Below are 21,142 nucleotides of genomic sequence, written 5' to 3'. Positions count from 1 at the left end.
GCATTACCCTACATGGAAGGACAATATAATGCCTCATTTCTTCGTGTTTTGGCCCTTTTATGGAAAAGGAGCTCTCAAATTAGCAAAAGTAACTAGAGATTTGTGTGTGCTTCTTCTTCTCAGGACCAGTTTCAGGTACCTTTAAGGAGAAGAAGCTTCAGGAAACACAGCCTGGTCTTTTGGATGTCAGATTTCTCTGGGGTGCTTCCTACTGCCCACCCAACTATTAAATCCTCCAAATTCCCTATCAGTGAAACTGCAGTCTCTGTGGTCTAGCCTCCACCTGGTTCTTCCTTATGTACCATCACCTATAGGGCCTAATCCTTTTCAAGATTTGCCTGCTGTGTCTCAAGTGGAGATTTTGGGAGCCCTACATGAAGTGGGCTAGAATTAACTCCCTGGTCTCCAAAGTGAAAGCAGGAAAAAAGTCCAAAGAATGGCCGAGAACATCTCAAAAGTTTTCAGGGACCAGGAATGGTCTCCTGCATCAGGGCCATAGACGTTACACCAGGCAGCACTCCTGTCCTTGGTCTGGGTTCGTCCACCATTTCTCTGAAGCCTACAGGCAGCCAGCAGCTTGTAGGTCTTCCTGGCAGGTTCTGACCTCTCCTTATGACACTGATTGCAATAGCCATGGGTTATCTCACTATTCCTATCCCTCTTGGGGTGCTGAGCTCTTTGGGCAAGGCCTGAAGGTTGCACATGCACCCAGCACCCACCCAGCAGCAGCTGCCTGTGGAGTACCCCAAAGCTGGAGCCATCCCATGTGTGTGCAGCATCAAACCCTTGCTGCTTTGCTGGGGAATCCACCCCAAAACAGGTTATGAATGCTCCCCCCACCCCATTTTCTGTCGATGCTCTCATTTCTCTTTCCTGAGATGCCCAATATTGTGTCGTTTTGATTTTGAGATGAACAATGACAGCGAGGAAGATAAGAAGAGAAAGATTCACTTTATTTTCTCTGTTAATAAGATACCTGTTTGCACGCCTGCCTCCCCCTCCCCTACCTCTGAACTTTCACTGATTCAAGGATCTGTTACTGGGTGCTCGTTGGAAACAGCTCCTCTGTGTTTACTGTCTCTGCAGGAGATATTATTGCCTCTCACAGCTTAAATCCATGAATCTTTTTTTTTTTTTCCTGTTTGTTTGTTTGCTTGTTTGTTTCCAGTTCCAGCCTTCCTTCTTGTCTCCACTTCCTAGTTGGAGACTGCCTGAATACTCAAACTATTTTTGAGATGAACCTTACTAATTATCCTTCCTATTCAAGGAAACTAAGCATGAGTTCAAGACCAGATAGCCTACCCTGGGTGCCTTGCTTTGGTACCACAATGAGGGTTCATTGTCACTCAAGGGCTGTTCAGTGTTATCCAGGCCATTGCACCCTATAGAATCAATAGGAGAAAAAAGTGTAACCCCAAATTTAACCACCTGCAATTTGAATCACCAGCCTGAATATGAGACCTGATTTGTCTCCCAGTGACAGCAGTGATTGATTTTGGTTGGACCAAAAGGTCTTCCAGCAGGGAGGTACTGGTCAGCAGCCCTGGACACTGGACAGAAGACCTGATTGGCCTAATTTCCATGGGACCTCCATTTCCATGGGCACCTATGGGCCTTTGCCGTTTTTCCAATCATGTAAAATGGAAATAGGCTTTCTTCTCTCTCTCTGCCAGCTGTGAAGGAAGGGGATCATGACTGCCTTTCCTGGAGAAAGGTAGAGCTGCCTACGTGCTGTCGAGACTTCACAACGTAGAAGAGCCTGGTGTGAGAAGGACAGGAAATAAACAGTGATTGAACACTGATATTATAAGAGCATTATGAAGAGCATTATGCTTTCTTATTCATTTGGGTTTTTTGTTTTCCCTGCCCTGGGCTTGCACCTAGGAAGCACTCCTGGCTTTGCAGGCTTCCTAGGGTCAGTCCTGGAGGTGGGGTTCATGGCCAAGGCTGTTAGGCCAGGCTGCACCTGCTCTCCTCCTCCTCCTTTGGCATTTGGCTGTTGCTGTGCCCGGAGATCATCCCAGGTTCAATGAGGACGATGTGACTGTAAAACCAGAGACAGCCTGAGGGTGCTGAGGAAGAGGGAGCCGAGGGGAAGGCAGCTGGTGAGCAACAGGTCTCTGCCACTACCACCGTGCCCCTACGTTGGATTAGCTGCTAGTATCTAAAGAGACTTCTTGCAGTAGTGGATGGAAAAAGGGGAGGCTGCCCAAGCTTATTGCAGAGTCCTAAGGGCAGAGAGCAAAAGGGTCTCACAGCCACAGCAGAGCCAAGTGCACAGAAACGGGAAAACTCGCCAGAGAAATGTTTGCAGAAAATGGGCTGTCATTGTCTCCGCTGACCCCTTCCCTCCGCTGAGCCAACATCGCAGTTTTCATTTTCAGGCAGCAAGCTGGAAACGTTTCCTTCTCCGTCTACAGATGCCAAAGGTGCCTGAGCCGAGACAGAAGCTTTCGGGGTGGCTCATCACAAAAGGCACCGCAGTAAAATGCTCTCAGGGTTGGAGCAGTGCTTTTCTGAGCATTGCGCATGCTTCCTGCCTTCCGCCGCCGTGCCGCGCAGCAGCCTGTCAGGAGTGGGACAGTCACAGCCTTTGCCTGTCAGACTGTGGGATTTCTCTCTCCCTCTCTCTCTCTCTCTCTCTCCCTGTCTCTGTGCCTTTGGTGCAATGCAGTATTTTCTGCTCGAGCTGCTTCGCTCACTGGAGCCCTGTGAGTGCTGGAGAAAATGAGGGGGTTGCTTTGCGGAGCCTCCCCTGCACACAGCCACAGCTCCTGCTTTTGGTGGGGCCACGCTCAGCCCAGCCATCAGGCAGGAACGTGAAGGGGACATTTTATGACCTCGTTCTGTGACCCGCCCTCTGAAAAGTGAAGGCTGGGAAGGGAGGATCGTGAAGACATCCAGTAGAGGAACACGATTTCTGGGAAATTTGCATCCAGAGCAGCAGCAGCTTGCAGCCCAGAGCACACCTCAAGATGTTTCTCCTTGTGTTGGCTGATGTAGATTGTTGGATTCGGGAAGACACCAATAGGACACAGCTTGTCACATCTAGGATGAAGAAAAAACAGCACGATAAATTCAGATTTTTGCTGTCCAGTAATAAGGAAAGACCCATGTGCACCAGCTCAGGGCTAGTTCCTTTATGGTGGGTTGACCATTTCCACACTGCAGAGTGCTGGACCCATGGCTTATCCATAACTTTTAGATATAATAATTAAGTTTTGGTGGGTTTTTCTCTCCAGAATGCTTGAAATGTAAAATCTATTCCCAAAAAGGTGTTTGGGCTTTGTCTCAAAGGCACACGTGGTGATCTCCAAAGTCTTTTCCAACCCAAATGATTCTGTGATTCTATTCTATGGTTCTGTGCACCTTTTTGGCATTCTAGGCAGAAGGTGCAACCCCAAATGCAAGGAAAAAAAAAATAAAATAAACAGGTTGCTGCTGCAATGACTTCTGGCAGAAACTCATCCCTGCTGCTTTCTGTGTGCACGCAGGAATTAGGAAAGTACATGAACTGAGCTGTGGTTTCCTGCCTTTACGTAGAAACCTGTCTCCCAGTTTCCAGCCAAACCTACAAAGCTTGGTCCCATAGCAGCAGTACCCTACTACTACGCTGTTTCCAGTCCAAAGGCACAGAAAGCAGTATTTATACCCCATGCAACATTCAGATGTGACCAGCAATGTATTTATTTGGTTGTGCAAGACCCAGAGCAGCAAAGAGTGGGTTATCACCAGCTTTGCACGCTGGCTGGAAATGTCCTCACTCACCCTCACTCCCCAGAGCAAAGGAAAGAAAGGGAGAAAGGAGGCAGATGGATGGCACCAAGCTCCTGTTTCTCCCCTCCTCACTCCTTTTCTAATGAGGAGCAGGCAGAGTTTCTCCTTCCCCAGCAGCCATGGAGCTTGTTGGAAGCAATTTGGAAGCAACTGAAAGAAAAGGAGTAAATGACTGGATATTGCAGTTTATGGGTGGCTGAGTCAACCCCCCAGGCAGCGATTAGAGGCCCACAGTCCCTTTTATGCCCACAAAAAGAAAATGACTTAAATTCATTCCATTTTAGCTCCAAACAGGAGGCGAAGTTGTAGTGGGCTGGATTGTCAGTTATGCCACCTTCTAATATTCATCTAGAGGAAAAACAAAACAGAACAGATTTTTTATTTTATTTTAAATAAAGCGTCAGTCAATTCAAAGCAAATTTCTCTGGCTTCCATCCTCTCCTTCTAGCTGAGATGCACAGAAACGGGGGTGGAGAAAACAGAGAATACACAAGTGCAACTTCCCTGCCCTTTCTCCCACCTCCGTTTGCCCTACAAATAGTTTTCAACAAGGCTGTTTGCCCAGCCGCCTTCTTATGAGCATTATCCATGCTGATTCCTTGGCTTCTTCTTCACTTTTTTGCAATCAGCTCCAAAGAGTGGACAAGATGAACATGTCTGCTTCTGCTACTGATTTTCTGAGTGAGCTTGGATAAGCTACCAGAAAATTATTGTATTTTTCCCCAACAAATTCCCACTCCCTGCATTGCCATTAGCAATGCTGAAATCTGCAGGCAGCTGGACTGGAAAAGTCAGGCCAAAACACTCAATGCTTCACCTGTTTTGCTGGGAGAAAAAAGAAAAAAAATATATATATATATAAAATTAAAATCCCAGTCTTGCATCCTTATGGATAACACCAAAGGACCTCTCAGTCTTCATCAGTGCTGTCCAGTGGCCAATGCAGCCAGGAATTCTTCCCATAGAGAAGGTGAGACCAGAATGAGGTGCTGGAGAATGAAAGGTGGAAATTTGGAGCTTCTTCCAACATACAGCTGGGCTGCAACCAGGGTGCACGTCAGGCAGAAAGGTTCATCCTTGTCTTTGAAGAACACATGGTCTAAGCAGAAAAAAGAAAGAAAATGAAAGAGAATCACCCAAGTCACCTGAAATGTCAGTGGCTGGGACGCTTATTATCCAGTAGTTTTGCCTCTGTCCTACAAAGAAGAAAAAAAATCTTTGTATTCTTAAACTCAATTCTCTCATCTGTGTTACTCTTGAGATTTCGGTTTGTTTACTTATTAATAGGGAAAAGATACAGTAAGATTTAAAATGTACTTGTCAACCTACATCTCTTAGAATCATGTTTTCAAGCCTCCTGGGACAATGGCTACCATGGCATCCGAATCTGAATCCGCCACATTGTCTCCTCCTTTGTGAAATGATGGAAAATTGACATTTTTCAAGTCTTTCAGAGAAATTACAAAACAAAAAGAACAGACTGGGAAGAAAAAAAAAAGAGCTACACACACTTAGAGCAACAGCTGTTGAAGCCTTGAAGTTTTCATCAGATAGAAGAAAGGAAAAAAATCCTCCTGGATGATCAGGCACAATTCTCACTGCTGATGGTGAAGCTTAGTTTGGTCCTACCTGCTCTATGTGCTAGTGTTTGTGCCTTTTTTTTCAGTTTGATTGTGATAGGCTTTTTAGAACATGGATTTTACAAAGGCAAAAATATGGTAGGGGTTTAGATGGGTGGGACCTTCCATGCCAGTAGTATAATGTATTTTTCCAGAGATAAACAAGAATTGGCATATACACAGTTCAAGGTGCAATTTAGAGGCCCAGTTCCCTCTCAACTTTATTCAGCTTTTTTGTAGCATCTCAGGCAATCTAATTCTTCACTGTAACCTATTCTGGTCTTTACATGTCCAGTGCCTTCCAAGCAGTGATGTGTCCCACTGAGGTGCCCAACAGTTCCCACTTCAACCAGCTTTTGACTTTAGCTGGTGCCTCAAACAAGATGCAGAGAACAGCAACAACATCTGAATAGGGAAAGACACAAAAGTGCTGTATGAGACAGCAGACAGCAACAAGGCCAAGAACAGAGTATAAGCAATGGGGTAAAATTGTGGGGTTTTGCATGAAAAGACCTGGCAAAGGAAGCAGTACACCAGATATCCAAAACTGATACATACTCAAGCTACTTGTGCTAAGCTTGGATGGAAGCAGGGAGAAAACAGATGCTTGGACTATTATAATAAGCACAGATAGGAGAAGAGACATTAAGACTTGAAGTGGAATGAAGTACAACCCTAAAGATAACAAAAGTTGCAGAACCTTTATAATACTTCATAGTGTTACTCCATTTCTGCTGTTACGAAAGCATGTAGAGCATGACAGAAGCTGAAAACCTATGAGTGGAGAGACAGTCTTTTGGTTTCAACTCTTGTCAGCAGCTCAGAAAGCATAGATGTCAATCCTGGCTCCACTCTAGTTTTTTCTGAACCTGACCACTTGCTTACAGCTAGATTTCCCCCCAAAAAACGAGCTTCTGAGCTAATTGCAAAACAATTTTATTTGTTTATCTGTCTCTCCTGTAGAAGATGGTGGGGTTTTCTTGGGGGCGGGGGAGAAGCTTACACTTGGAAACTGTATTTTTCAGTTAAGGAAAACTCTCACTTCCTTTTTGTTGCAAATTATTTGTGATGAAAAAAATTGTACTTTCAGAAAAAAACTCTTTCTTTTTTTTTTCCTCCCAAAATAACATCGGCAATAGAAATCAAGCAAACAAACCCAAGAACCTCTTGTGAAAAGGCTCTAATAGGCTCCTGATCTGTATGAGGAAGCCAGATTTCCCAGAATGTCCAGCTTGTGGGAACCCCAATTTGTACCACAAAATCTACAGTCATCAGAAGCTACACCTGGATTTTTGCAGGGACTCAACCAAAACTCACTGGAGTCGTTCTATTTTGTCCTCTTCTTGGGATGTAAGGTGCTGTGGTTAGATTTTGGGTGGCCAGTATAGGGTCTGCATCACTCGAGAATAGCTGAAGAGCTTTATAAAGCAACCCCAATCCTACACGATGGGCCAGGCAAGCTGAATATTGTCACCGTGCTGCTGCAGACACCAGTCCTGCCAACTGCAGAGCATCAGGAGACACTTTCCCACCTCCTCCCTCTTCATGAACAGTTTGGAGCTCAGCCATGGCCTGGAAAAGGGCCCAGATATTTACTTTCCTGGACCTTGGCTCATGGCAGGCAGTGTTTGGTTTTGAAAACAACTGCTGATTAAACAGAAATCCCCTGCCGAACAAACAAAAAGAATCTTTTCTTCCCCATTTTTGCCCATCCACTTATATGCCTGGGCTGGAACAAAACTACATTTTGCTGGACGAATCCCTCTTCACCAAATTCCAGCAGCAGATACACTGCTTTGGCACATACCTGCATTGATGTTCCCTGGGAGATCATCTGGTCAATAAGGGAAAAATTCTTCCTCAAATGGTTAAACTGACCCTTGATAAAATTGATTGAGAGAGCACCACATAATCATTAGTGCCCTCTCTCAGTCTCTGCAGGGTTTGATTTCAGTCCCAAACACCTTTGCTTGCAAAACAACCTTCACTGGTGATAGCCATTTTCGTCCACAAATAGCTATCTTAACCCTTCAAAATGCTTTGCTTTTCCCCAGCTTAGAGCAGTGCTGTTACAACTCTGAAACACTCCAGAAAGCTACCATCCCAACACCAAAATAGTTGTGATTTTACCTCCAAGAGGACACAAGCGTTCTTTCCGTCTCCAAGAATGTTACCCCATAACTGGAGTCTGTGCCTTAACACAGATAGTATTTACATTGCAAGACACCCCACTGTTTTCAGTTTTGATGTAGACTCTAGTGCATGGTACTGTACATGTCCAAATCATTTATATAGTCAAAAAAGACGACAATGTTTGGAAACAAATGTAACAATTGTTTTTGAAGTTGTCAATTGGAAGTTGACGTCACCCCAATATCTCTTGAGTAGACCCTTTGTGCCTGCAAAGTGTTGGACTGCATGGAGCATGTTCTTCGCACCACTTCCTCTTGTGCTTGACTTCAAATAAAGTTTGTGCTGCCACTTTTTCCAGATAATCGGTTGACATGAGAGAATATCACACTATCTGAGAAGAGATCTGCTAGATTTTCAAAGAGGTTTTGCAAAGGAAGACATTTTCAGGACAGCTCAGCAGGCTGGGTATTGAGATTATATGAAAATCCAGGAGCTCTCAAGGGACAGATGTTTTGAAAATCTGAAAATTTTTGGAAATCTTGTACCATAACTTATTCAAAGTGCTCTAGGGACCTATGGCATACCAAGCCCTCGTGGTACCATCTTCTAAGTCCTGCCAGTGGCTTTGCATCTTGTTGTTCCGATGAGGCTGTTGAGTATTTAATTGTTACATACATCTTGTTCCTTTTTCAGCAATGCATTTAGGAATAAAAGCAAATATTCCATCACAAATTATTTCTCAAAGAAATCATATTCTTTTCCAAACTATATTGCTTTTCCAGCAGTGTCTTCGATGCCAAAACCAACAGCTTAGTGCCTCAAACCTGAAATTTTTGGATGGGAGTACTGCTCAGTTGCCTTTAGGCCCATTTTCCCATAGTGTGAGACTCCCTGCCTGGAATACATCCCTAACAATGTAACGCTAACTTTTTCAGGAAGACTAGGATAATAGAGGAAAACAATGACTAACTAGAACATCTAGAAAAAAGAAGCAAATCTCTAGGCACCAGAGTAGTACATTGGAACTAATGTTTATTATTTCCCAGCTTTTCTTTCCCAAAATTAGTATTTTCACTGAACTCCTTCCAAAAATGTTTAAAGATAGAGATAAAAACTTCTTCATAAATGTAATGGTAATCCTCTAAAAATAAAAAATAAAAATAAATCCTACTGTCTTTCGTAGTTTCTTTAAAGTTAGCTCTTATGAAGCCTACTAACTTGGGATCCCACCTCTGAATGCCAGAAAAGATACTGGATCAATTGAGTGATGCAATTTCTCCTCTCCTTGCTCTGTCATTTCTGCTTTTCTCTGCCAAAACAGTTGAAAAGAGATCCAAACCGCTTTGGACAAGTGACCGTCTGACCCAGACAGCAGTGCCTGCCATATAACTCATCCCACAGCTGCCAAATATCAATATCCTTCAGTTGGCCATTGGTCTAGCTTGGATTGACAGTGATCTCGAGGTGAAAGCCTTTGGTATTCCCATACTAGTTGTGGTCAAGCCAAAGGAACTTGCAGAACACAATTACAGAATCCTAGTGGATAGCAAAGCGCTTTAACAAGTATTTTGTATCCTGAACTCCAAGGAGCCTCTAAGTCTATTGAGAATAACTCTGAAGATTGTGTGTTTTGAATCAACTAAGGAAAGGAAAGTGTAAGCTTTATACTGATATATATCTTGGGAGGCACTCTGGACTACTCTCCCCAAAGGGTGAGTAAATACCACGTTCACTAGAATTATTTGAAAGTGCATTGGCCTCAGTGAGTACAGAAACAATCTTGTACTGACCATGAGATGATCTAGTAGGTCTTTCTGTCTCTCGTTTCTAGCCCTTGGTCCCTTGAGCCGTCCATTTTATTCAATGCAATTGCTTTAGTTGCTGCTCTGAGGCTGACTTCCTTCTCCAATCTGCAGAACAATGATGTTACCATTAGTTTTCATTCTAACCACTTGGCCTTTCATTACAGAGCAGATGTTTACTATGGTTACCAGGAAAGAAGAGAGCACACTACTAGCTTCGTCTGCAGTATACTGTAGATGCTGCTGGTAGACCCATCACACCTTTCACAGTACCTGCAGGCTGCGTTTGGCAGGAATTGGAAAGGCAAACTCACACCCCTTTGCAGAGCCTTCCTCATCCACTGTTCCTCATATCATCCCAGATAATAATATAAAATAAACCAGGCTGCATTAGGCCAGTCTGGATATCCTCCCACCTGCCTACTTGCCTATTTCCAATAATGGACATGTGCAAATACCTAGAGAGAAAGTATACAGAACCAGGCAATTATAAAATGATTCATTCCCCAATTTATCCATCCAAGGCCTTGTCTTCTTTCCATCGTAATTGTGTCTCTTCAATGGGATGGCACACATGGTGGGTAGGTAGCTTCAGTGAAGACATATGTTCAAATATCTTATTCTAACTCTGATTCACATCATCCTAGAAAATGTGGAGGACACTTGAATTCTGAAGCCATTGGCTTAATGAAGTTAAGTGTCTTTTAAATATGTAAAATGTAGTCATACAGAGTGAGATTCATTGTTTAGAAATACCAGTTGAATCTAGATTATGCTTTTGGACTGAGGTAACCCAGGAGAGGTTCAAGGGGTGATCTAGAGAAATGTTGCCCTCAAACACTTGAGTCCATATGTCTGGTAACTCTGAGCACCTAGAATTACGCCTATCCTTGCTTCCACTTGAATGAGAACAAGAGTGTTTTGATGCATTTGATTCAAGAACAAGAAAGTTCAAAAGCCTCATTAAAGTCAGATAACAAGAGGGAAAAAAAAGGGTGGGGGGAAAAGGGAAATGAAATCAGTTTGATGATGGGGTTTAGCGCAGGTCTTGCTCTTTTAAAAATCCACACACTGAATCATCCCCAGTGATTCAGCAATGAAAACAGCTTGATCTCAAGAGTCACCAAGAAATGGGAAACAGTTGAGACAGGCCTTGAACCTTTCATGTTCTTTCAAAAAAATAAAAAGTAAATTTCAATATTGTTTTTCCTTTTTTGAACTGGGTTGAAGCTAGGAGCCATACCCACACACACACCTCAGTGGTAGAAAAGAGTTTCCTGCAAGTACTTCACCACATGGATGCTCCAAAACCAGCCACAAGCTACCCCCCTACCACTTTGTGCCTGTGTGTTTGGACAAAGAAAAGCAGCTGCCTCAACACGCAAGCCCGCAATGTTGCCCCTAGTCAGATGACTATTGAACTGCCGCGCCAGCATTTTTTACGGCAGTTTAAAACACTATCAAGGCAGCATCAAACTGCCTTTTACATCCAAACCCAAATGGCTATGGAATGGAGCCCAGAGTGAAATGCTAAATTGGATCCTATCAAATCAGCATCAGATCACACAGGCTAAGCGGTAATGAATGGCTCCTAACGACGAAGTTCATCATTATAAAGTAATGACAAAAGATACATAACCGTTGAGGTCTCCAGCAGTGCAACCAGCCGCCACCCATCACCTACCCCCTCCACTCTGTCTGCCGCCTGCTGATTTTTTCCTATTAGGGTGAAGCTCTTTTCTGGGGACTGTTTTTCTCCCTTTAACTGGCAACGGGTTTCAGGGCTCATTCAGGATAAATTATTCAGTCTAAACAGAGATGCAATAAATCTTAAATGGGAAACAATAGATGATTCTCCCTTTAGACACACAAAGCCTACAAAACTAATCTCCTGCTAAGCAATAGTATGTCCCACCACAGCTGCTGATGGCAAAATTTACAAGGGTAGCATTTGTTTCCTTATGTGCATCTATATTTAGATTGCCAGTGGGCCTCCCCTTCCCACAGCAACACAAGGCAACCATCATTGCACGTGTGAATGGGTCACCATGGGAGAAAGAGAGACGGAGGAGTGGTTCACCATCTCCCCCTTTGGAGAAAGGCTCAGTGATGCAAACTTTCAGTTATTTCACTTATTAAATAAGAACACTTAAAAGTGGAAGAAAGCATAGAGTGATTTGAGTAATTGAATTAGGATTAGCAGTCCCACGGATTCTTTAGCTGAGGTTTAAGCCTCTTACGTAGCTGGTCTTGCGTTACTCTTTCTGGAGAGCATGACCTTGGCAGGAAGGCAATGCTGCTGAAAGCTATTTTACCCACCTTGAACACAGAGGACACATTTGGAAGCAGGAGAAGCTTCAGACCTACCTATGGTGCCCAGATCTCTGCCCATCACCTGAGCCTGCTCCTCCTTTAGCCTCCACCAGGATTCAAAGCACAGGCTAAGTCTGTAGCATCTGGGGGACGGTGCTGCTCCTTGGAGAAGAGAACCAGCTACAAAACACAGAATACAATATCCACTGCAGATATTGTGCCAGAAACCAGCTGAAACAACACTGTGGCTAGCACAGGCTTCGGCCACCGAGTGGAAATAGCTGTCAGTGGATCCTCGGCAAGCGGCATTTCCACTGGCTGAGGACTTGGCCTTCTGTGTTTAAATCTTTCATCGCATTGCACACCCACTCCTTCCTGCCATCTGCCAGGCGCACCGTGCCCTGGGCCAAGTCTGGTGCCGGCTGCTTCTCCCTGCACCAGCCTCCCCAGCCCAGATATGCCCAAGTGCTTCCGCACGCTCCAACTGCTCTTCTCAACCCTGAAAAGAGCCAAGTTGGGAGCTCTGCTGTCATTTCCCCTACCCCCACATCAGCTGTAACAGGAGTGAGCAACTGCTTTGGCTTCTCTTACCTTTCGGGCCCATCTGGAGAACCTCAGACCTCATGCTAAGGGAAATGGAGGAGCGCCAGCAGCACCTCCGTGATGTCACGCGGGAAGCAATTTATAGCCTGGAAGCAGGAGGTTTATGTGCATTCATGAAATACTCAGGGCTTCCTTGCTTTCCTTTATGGCTGCAGAGTCCTCTGGGAATGGTATGGACTCCTAATGGATGCTGCATTAGCTAATCCAGTGATTCAATTACTTCTAAACACTCTCTGGTGGCAAGGACTAGTCTTCCTTCTCACTTACTGGAAATAGTTGCTCTTCCAGGGGGAGGGGAGAAGAGCTTCCATTATAAGAAACATTCCCCTTTCTTCCCTTTCCTTTTTTTTTTCCTTTTTTATTTTCCTCAGTGACTTTCCATAGGCAGCACTCAGGAAATGAGCACAGATGGATGCAGACAGACCTGAAGTCTACCAGCCCTCTCCTCTATGGGCCAAATGCAAAGCTCCAGCATCATGAGAGCTGTATGAGGAAGGTTGGTCGTACCAGCTCAGCACAGGATGCCCTGAAAGTCAACAGTTTCTGAGAGCTGGCACGTAACCAGCCACCACAGGGTGAAGCCAGAGGTGCTCAGTCCTGCTGACACCCAACTCTGCAGGTTTGTCTGTCCAGGACAGTATCCAGATGACATCAGGAGCTGCCCCATCAATTTGCTCCATGGTCATCCTTCAGCTGGACAGCACCTACAGTCACTAAAGGGGGTGACAGAAGTATTCATACCAGGCTGGACAGACTCCTATCCAAGCAATCACTACAACTGTTGCTGTCCAAATTCATATCACAGCTTTCCCTGGATATTTCTTCATTTCCTGCCCTAAGCTCTGCCTTTGTGGGTGGCTACAATTCAGTGGATCATTTCTGAGAGTCATTGTCTTAGGCATAGGCTTCACCTGTGTGTCGTACAGCAAATCCGCGCTCTGTTAGCTGGTACTTTGCTGTATGAACAGAGCTTCGTAAGCCTAAGAACAGCATCAGTCTTAGTTCTTGAAAGCACAGATGAGATGAAAGACAAAGCGCACTCGGAGGAATGAGAAGCTCGTGCCAGAGAACAGCAGGTTTGAACCTGTAATGAAGGAGGGCAGTAACCAGCCTCTTCTGGTGGATATACACATACAAAACACTGCTCCCCTCTGGAAAGTAATCAGCCAGACCATGGGAGGGTCTGCTGTGAGTCTCAAGTGGGTTTTACATAATAACACACTTCTTAGAAACAGACGGAAAAATGAGGAAAGATTTGCACAGAAAGGGAATGTCAAGTGTACTACTTCCTTTTGATTTTTCAGGGATGAGCAAAAGAAAGCCACTTTTGGCTTTACTTGTACACTAGAATTGCTATATTCCTTTTTTGAACAGAGGAATGCTAAAGCATATACAAAAGACGTTGTCTGTGTACCTTAAAAGTAAAATATAAAATCTTACAAGCTTGTACCAAAACCTTCATATGGCCAAGGGCACAAGATACTCAAACCTTGGTTCATAGCCTTAAAGAGCAGAAGAGATATTATACAAAAATATATGTATACGCACACACACAAATGCATATGAAATATTTTCAAATAAGCAACACCCTACTGGGGAGAAGAATCAGTGTTTCCTACACGCTGTTGCAGAGCACAGAGTCAAGTGATGTGGAACTGTATTAATTACAATTTTACTCAGTGTTTGTCCCAGGCTTGGGCTCTCAGGGATGAATTGCTATTTGCAAGTGGTTTAACACCCTGCTGCTGCTGCTCCTGAGTTCCCAGCTCGGAGGGGCAGGAGAAGTGTTCTTTGCAAGCAGTTCAGCTCACTGCTGCTATAAAAAAAGGGACAGCACTGAGCATTTCCCTGAGTGACTTTCCTGGGAGCAAAGCATGAGCAGGCAATTCAAATCCTAGTTAATCTCCCCCTCCAAACAGCACAGAACAGAAATCCAAGACTCTGCCCTTCAGCATTGGTTCAGTACTTTCAGAAACCTCAAGCTCAGATATTAGATTCAAGTTTCAAGAAAAAAAAGATGCCCTTTGTGTGAGAACACTCAAGTTCAGTCCGGAGGACTCTTCAATCCAGAGGCTGTCTCCAGCAGACGGTTTGGATGGAGCCAAAATGTTTTCCAGTTTAGGTGTGTACAGAAGGTATCATAAATTCAAGGAGAAAGATTCAAAGAGATACGGACTGAAATTCAAATGTAACAATAAATTTTCTTTGCATTATAGGATAACTAGTCTGGAGAGAGGAAATCATGAATGAGGAGGGCCGGAGGTATGGAGTCACCTCGGAAGGTCAGACAAGCAAGGTGTGGAAAGATTTTGATGTTCTAAGCCCAGGAGCTGCAGAGGTCCTGCCACTCATTACCTTGGTAGATGTGGACACAACCCTCTGGCTGTAGAGACCATTCAGCCACAAGTACAGGCAAAAAGGTGATGGACATGCCAAAATGCAATTAAGCTGCCTATTGTGGTGAGTGGGTTTAATTCAGGGCCATACCATGGTGTTTTAATTCAAGAGAGAAGTGATTCTGACTTCCCCACTTTCTAAGGCTGCATGAGTCTCTTTCCTACTGTCAATACGAAGAGGTGGGCAGGCTGTTGGAGCAACCACCTTACCGCACGTACACTGGATATGAAACCTACATCCCTCCTTTGACTATGGGGAACCAGGATGCAGTGACCCTACACAACATGATCTGAGCTGCCCAGCCCTATCAGAAAGCCTGCTGCATACCACAGCTGGTGCCTAAGTCCATCTTGAGAACCTCAGTGTAAATATAGCCTTCGTTTCATGAAATTCTGTACAAAATAAATTCCTTGTCCTCACCCCACAGCCAAAAAGTACTTTCAACTCTCCAGAGCCAACCTCAGGCACTTAGGATGAACCGTAGCCATAGTGCATGACAGGAGGACTAGGGGCATTGCCAAGCACTGCTTGTGCACCCTGTTGGTGGCAATGATGGAGTTAATACCGCTCCCATCTACATGTTGAGCAGGCAGCTTGCCAGAGGCTTGAAGTCTGGTAAATAAGCAGGCACATCTTGGCTCGCTGGGAACAGATTGTTAACGCGGTTCAGCTCGGGGTGAGATGCGCTGCCGCGCGGCTGTCATTAGCAGGGAGGATTCAGTGGTCATGACTGCGTGCCACTGTCACAGCCAGAGCTGCACGGGATCGGAGACCTGGTAAGAGGAAATGGGGTTGGCTCTCAACCAGGTCTTGCAGTCCTTGCTCCATCAGCACTCCTGTTCCCCGTCTTAGTGTGACCTGCTGTTCAGTGGGTGTCTCACACTCCTTCCCTACGACTGTGCAAGTCTGGTACAGCCCCAATTATTTCTCAAGGGTTGAATCAGCCTCGAGTCCTTCCCCTTGTGCTGATTCTAATGCTATGACCTCCAGGATTTTTAGTATGAGATCTTCACCGAGATCCTGCAGATTCCTGGTGAAAAATGGGGCAGAGACCCCACACATCACCAGCTCAGCTGGCACGCCATGGCAGAGACAACATGCTGGATGTTGTCAACCAGTTTAGATGCGGAGTTACAGGACACTGACAGAGAACTCAGATCTTGTAGGGAACAAGGTGGGGGTAAGGAGCACATTGACCATCCCATCCCCAGGCAGCCACCTCACCAAAAAGGCCAAGGCTGCTAGCAGCCATGCAGCTTGAGCACCTCTGTTCCCCCAGGGGACATCTCTCCAAGATGATGGACAAGATCCATGAGTGAACTGGCTTTTTAAGTATCCTTTCTGGGACTAAATCATTGACTGGACTTCAGCTAGTGGAGCCATATCACCAAATCCCCTTCTAAAACCAGCCAAATAGGAAAACATGACTATCAGGAAACCTGTGCATCACAAGGGCAAATTCCGGAACACGGCCCATTTAGAGAAACAGCCGGCAAGTCCGGAGCTTGCCCTGTGCTGTTGCCTTGAGCCAGAGCTCAGGCACAGAATTATAGACCTATTATCTGGGCTAAAGGAAAAAATCCATCAGAAGTCATCTGCGCAGGGCACGGGCGCACTTTGGAGCAGTTTCAGCTCCGTCCAGCAGAAAGCCGGTGGGGACTCCATCTGCTCCAGCCAGCTCGTCGCAGTGCCACGCTTGCAATTTATTTGCATGTCCTCGGCTTGGTGATGAGGATCTACACGGGAACTTTCCCTCTGTCCCCTGGTTGCTCTCGGCATGCTGTGAATTCAAAGCTGCGCCCCCAACATCACAGGGTGTTAGGAGAGAATTGGTCGCAGTGTCATGAAATCAGCTGGAAAGTTTGCAGAGCCGCAGCAAGGCAGGCAGGCTCATTTTTCTCAGCTGATAAAAAGCCTGAAGAGTATTTTTATTAAATCCATTGAGGGAAACCCCAGGATCAGTGGCAGAAGGGGAGAAGGGGTTGTTATGGAGAAAAATCCTCTCTTAAACCAGACAGAAATCTCGAAGAGAGGCTCAGCCGAGGCATGGTGAATTATGAAAAATTACCAATGACTTCTAAAAAGGAAATGACCACAGAACTGTAACAAACCAGCTCTAAAAAATACACACTAAAACCCCACTAGGAGATGGAATCCAAACTGTGTAATGATACAGCTTTATCACAGTCCATACGGCAGTCAGTAAACAAGATTTCCTATAGCTCTAGCAGCAGAGCTTTTGGGGTGGAAGGGTCGGGAATTTTCCTTCTGCCAAGGGAAGCAGAGAAACAACTGCACTGAAGGCTTCCTGGGGCACGATCTGTCTCATGCCACATTGGCTACTTGTTTGGTGTTTAAATAATATAACGAGATGCTGCAGAACGGGGATGAGTCCTTCCACAGGCAGGCAACCATTGCTTGCCAGCTGAGCCCAAAACAGACCCCGCCAGATATATTTTATATATATATGTATGTATGTATGTATGTATTCAGCAGCCAGCCAGCAAGCAGGTGCTTGTGAGAAGTATCTCCATGGTGTAGTGAATTGCTTTGAAGCCCTGTGCTGCACCTTGAATCCTTGCCTTGAACCCAGCCCATCTCCCTTGTGCACTGATCTAGCCCTCTTCTGCTCCTGGTCTCTGTCCTTGACCAGTCACCTGAAGTGGTTCAGCGTTGCTCACGACTTTCTCAGACCCCTTTCTGAGCATGGTGATTTTGGTGCACGGTACCTCCATGGCATTGTCACCCTCCAGTTAACTCCAACCATGCCACTGCTTGCCCTTTGAGCAACAATATTCATCATTTGAGGATCTCCAGCACTGCCTCCTGTCTGGAGGAGAGCCAGCTTGGCTTCCAATAGCCCACATTGTAACAGAGATAAAGTCTAGGTGGCTTGTTTTCATTACAGTATTTGCATTTGCAACCTTACTAAGTCATATGCAGAATTTGGAAGCAACATTGCAAAAATAATAATGGTTTATCAATGAAGAAATTAAATGCAAGTTGCCCAAGTGATTTGCCCAAAGGGAGCTTCTGCAAAGGAAGCCACCACCACTATGGGCTACTTCTGTGACAGATGCTCAGTGAAGTTGATTAAACAGAAATGATCTCTCACTCCCAGACCAACCCTGGCCCTCCCTCTCAACTCAGGTGGAGAAAGGGGCTGTAGAGAGAAATCTTTCTCCTTTTAAAATGCTTCGTCCTCCACACTACAAAGTGGTGTTCCCTGTCTTGCAAAGTCTGTGCAAAGTGGAAACAGGAGGCACATCAACCTTTTCCTGGGAAGAAGCCTCCCAAGGAACAAGTGATGCCCTTTGCTGCAAGTGAACTTTAAAGGGGAGGAAGCCTTTGTTTCTCAGATCCTTTAAGGTGCTGATCTATAATAAAGCTTCAAACCTCCGCAAATACACATTTCCCTGAAGTCAAACCAAGCCTAGAGGCTGGTTTTGCTCCTTCCGGTGATGGACAGCCTTCCTTCCAGCCCTGCTCCATCACTCCTCCCAGAGGGGCTCTTTCAGAAGAGGACCCACGGTCTGCACATTCAGTATTTATGCCAGCAAACAGCTACAACCAAGCCAATTAGCAAGAAGGGATGGCTGCTGGGGGCCAGTAACTGCTCCAGCTCCCCAGAGGTGGGTGAGTAGAGGGAGAAACATGGTGAGGACATGGGGAAGCCTGTTTCAATCCCAGCTCTGTCCCCACCTCATTCATAATTCAGCCAGGCCATTCACTTCTTTTTCCCTGTTGCTCTCACTGTAGATGAACAGGAAAATCACTGATCATTAGCAACAAGATATAGAAGGATTCCCAAGGGCAAACTTTATATTGTATTCATAGTCATCTCTGCTCCCAACCAGGCTTTATCCCCATGGTGGGTCTGCCCCACACAGCTTCTTTAAAAATGCAGTTTTCATTTGAACTGTACCAAAAATCAAGACCTTCTTATGCTAGGGACAGCAGAGATTAAGTAGATCATCTCTGCTCTGCAGAGCTTAAAATTTAAATAGTTGAGACAAGATGTGAAGGGAAGAAGAGACACGGGGAGGTGAGCCACCTTTCCAAGACCATACTAGAAATTACTTTCAGAGCTGAGAATACCACCACTGTCTCCAGCCAAAGGCAGGAAGCCTACAGCATGGTAGGATCGTCTCTTCAGCAATAAATTTATACACTTTAAGTGCTAAATATCTATCATTTTTCTTGTAGACTGTCCTGCACCCTGACCATCAGGAATAGAGATCTTTAATATTTAGCCTCAAGTGCTATTCTCTCCTAGATATAGTTGATTTTACTGCACAACATAGTTTTCTGTCCACTGGTTTTTACACATTTTAGAGATCTTTAGTCCCTTAAGGCTGTGTCCCCACCTGTCATTGTCTTCAAAAACTGCAAGTCTGACCCTCCTGCCGCTCTTTCCTGAACTCACTCTGATTTGTCAAAGACATACGGGTTGCTACCACACCAGCTTACCAGCACTGGCACAGCAGCCTTTTGGAGACAGTTGCACAACAGAGAACATCTCTTATTTGAGGATCCTTACAGATAGCAGTGTTTTCCCCTAGGAGCTAGGCCACCACTTTTCTGGTGGCACAGACACCTTACAGATCACTTGGCAAAGTAACAGAGATGGGGCAAAGCTGGGTCAATTTAAAGCAAGGCACCAGCTTGACAGCTTGTTCTCATCAGATACAACGGGATCAGCTGTGTCTCTCTTTGAGATACAGACCTTCTCTCCCTGTGGATTTATAGAGGTTAAAACAATACCTCTGACCTCATTTGGGACCCGTAAACACCTGATTCCAGCCCAACACTGCCAACATTTTTAGCCAAAGTTCTACGTCATCGCTTGATAAAAGCTTACAGTTCATACAACCCTCCATGACTGCAACATGCTGTGATGAGAAGACTTCCTCTGGCCAGCAAAAGACGAAGCTTTTATGCAGCATTGTCCGTTTATACAGACAGAACCTAAATGCAACCGTGACTGTATTTTTTTTTTCCTTTTTTTATGTATATATTTTTTGTATCTGGTCTTGTACAAAGGTGGTTTTGAAGCACGTATGCTCTACAGAGCTAGCAAAGAATCCGATCATATGAGGATCTTTGTTTGGGCTGGTACCCTGTAATGCTTTTTACTAATGATTTAGACATGGGAGATCATTGAATTTGCTGGAGATAATGAAATAAAGGCTGTGGTTAAAACTCAGAAGGACATAACCATTTTGCAGGCTGATCATAATAGAGGAGGTGAGTGGGCACAGAGGTAGGATATGAAATTTAATGTGGCTAAGCGTGAAGTGATGCACGGGGGTAAGAGCAGGCTCCAAGTAAAAGTGCGTTTGAAATGGCACTGAGTCAGTAACACAAAGGAATATGATCTAGATGTACTGACAAAATCAACATTTACTGTCTTTTGCCATTGTACAATGAAGTAACATAATGTCTCAGGGTCAGACCTCCTCTGGAGGTCAACGGGAGAAGCAGGTGAGGGCAACAGCAGGTTCAGCTAATGACCGTTAGATAGTCAGGGCAAGACTCATTTGCTCCAGCTTTCCCTGATGCCAAGCATCATTCTCAGCTGCTGCTTAAAGCTGTCTGCTCACACTCTCTTTTCTGATCTTTATTACTTTGCCAAAGTTTAATTGGCCCAGCTGATGCTTCCCAAGCTGGGTGTCTGCTGCAGACGGGTTAGTTAGTTATTTGTGTTATTATTTGCGAGAGGAGGTAGAAACAGGGAGGAGGGAAGGAAACTCTGGTTTCAATAAGAAATGAGTGTGGCTTTTTCCAAGGCAAAAATGCATCAAACAAAACATTAGGAAAGAATCTTACATTTTTTTGGGGGGGAGAAGCATCACATCTCCCCTGCTTTGGAATAGGGATTTGACATGAGAAAGAGAGTCGGAGTCATTCTGATATCTGGGGAATGGCTTTTCCCGTTCCTTGAGGGTTGCATATTTGCTAAGTAAAAAAAAAAAATAAAAATAAAACCAAATTAAAAAAAAAAAAACTTTGTTTTTTTTATTTACTCTAGAAAGGCTAGTTAGTACTTGGTGGCTACATCCCCTGAGAAATTCGTTTGTACTGACCATACTCCTTCCCCTCAACAATCCAGGGAAGTTCCCTCTTATTTAGGGCAAGAACTGGGAGCAAGGAAAAATTTCTCCATAAACTCAGCAGTGGTCCTTTTTGCTTCCCAGGCAATGACTGAAGAAGGAGAGTAAAGACCTGAAAAAGGAATGGTAGAAGAGCTTTATAAAGCAGAGGTGCTGGACAAGAGGATCTGGGGTGAGGATAGATGGACAGATATTTGCTGCCCAAATCCCAAACCATGCCAAGACATTATTGTGGGACAATGCTAGGGGCTTGGATCAAAACCTCACCAAGAATTACGATAAGAGCCTGGATGACCACATGTTGGTGCTGCCAACCCAAAACCTGGCCTGTCCTAGATCTCCAGCACAGGTGTAGCCTGGTGATCCCATCTCACACTTTCTCTGT

General features: G+C 44.9%; 1 long non-coding RNA gene across 2 annotated transcripts; it reads right to left on the bottom strand.

Moving 5' to 3' along the window:
- Positions 1 to 352: 352 nt before the first annotated feature.
- On the bottom strand, positions 353 to 20,255 carry LOC308184647. Of its 2 annotated transcripts, XR_013942758.1 has the most exons (4): positions 19,115 to 20,255; positions 9,320 to 9,439; positions 3,769 to 4,876; positions 353 to 3,048 (listed from the first exon to the last, which is right to left on the bottom strand). It is a non-coding gene; the product is annotated as an uncharacterized lncRNA (long non-coding RNA). The 2 variants fall into 2 exon arrangements; XR_013942759.1 differs by lacking the exon at positions 353 to 3,048 and having other exon boundaries at positions 3,386 to 4,876; positions 19,115 to 19,274.
- Between the last annotated feature and the right edge of the window lie 887 nt (positions 20,256 to 21,142).

The sequence above is a fragment of the Anser brachyrhynchus genome (genome assembly GCF_964034855.1).
Source record: "Anser brachyrhynchus genome assembly, chromosome: 1".
NCBI lineage: Eukaryota > Metazoa > Chordata > Aves > Anseriformes > Anatidae > Anser > Anser brachyrhynchus.
This window is presented reverse-complemented; position numbering and strand designations above follow the sequence as displayed.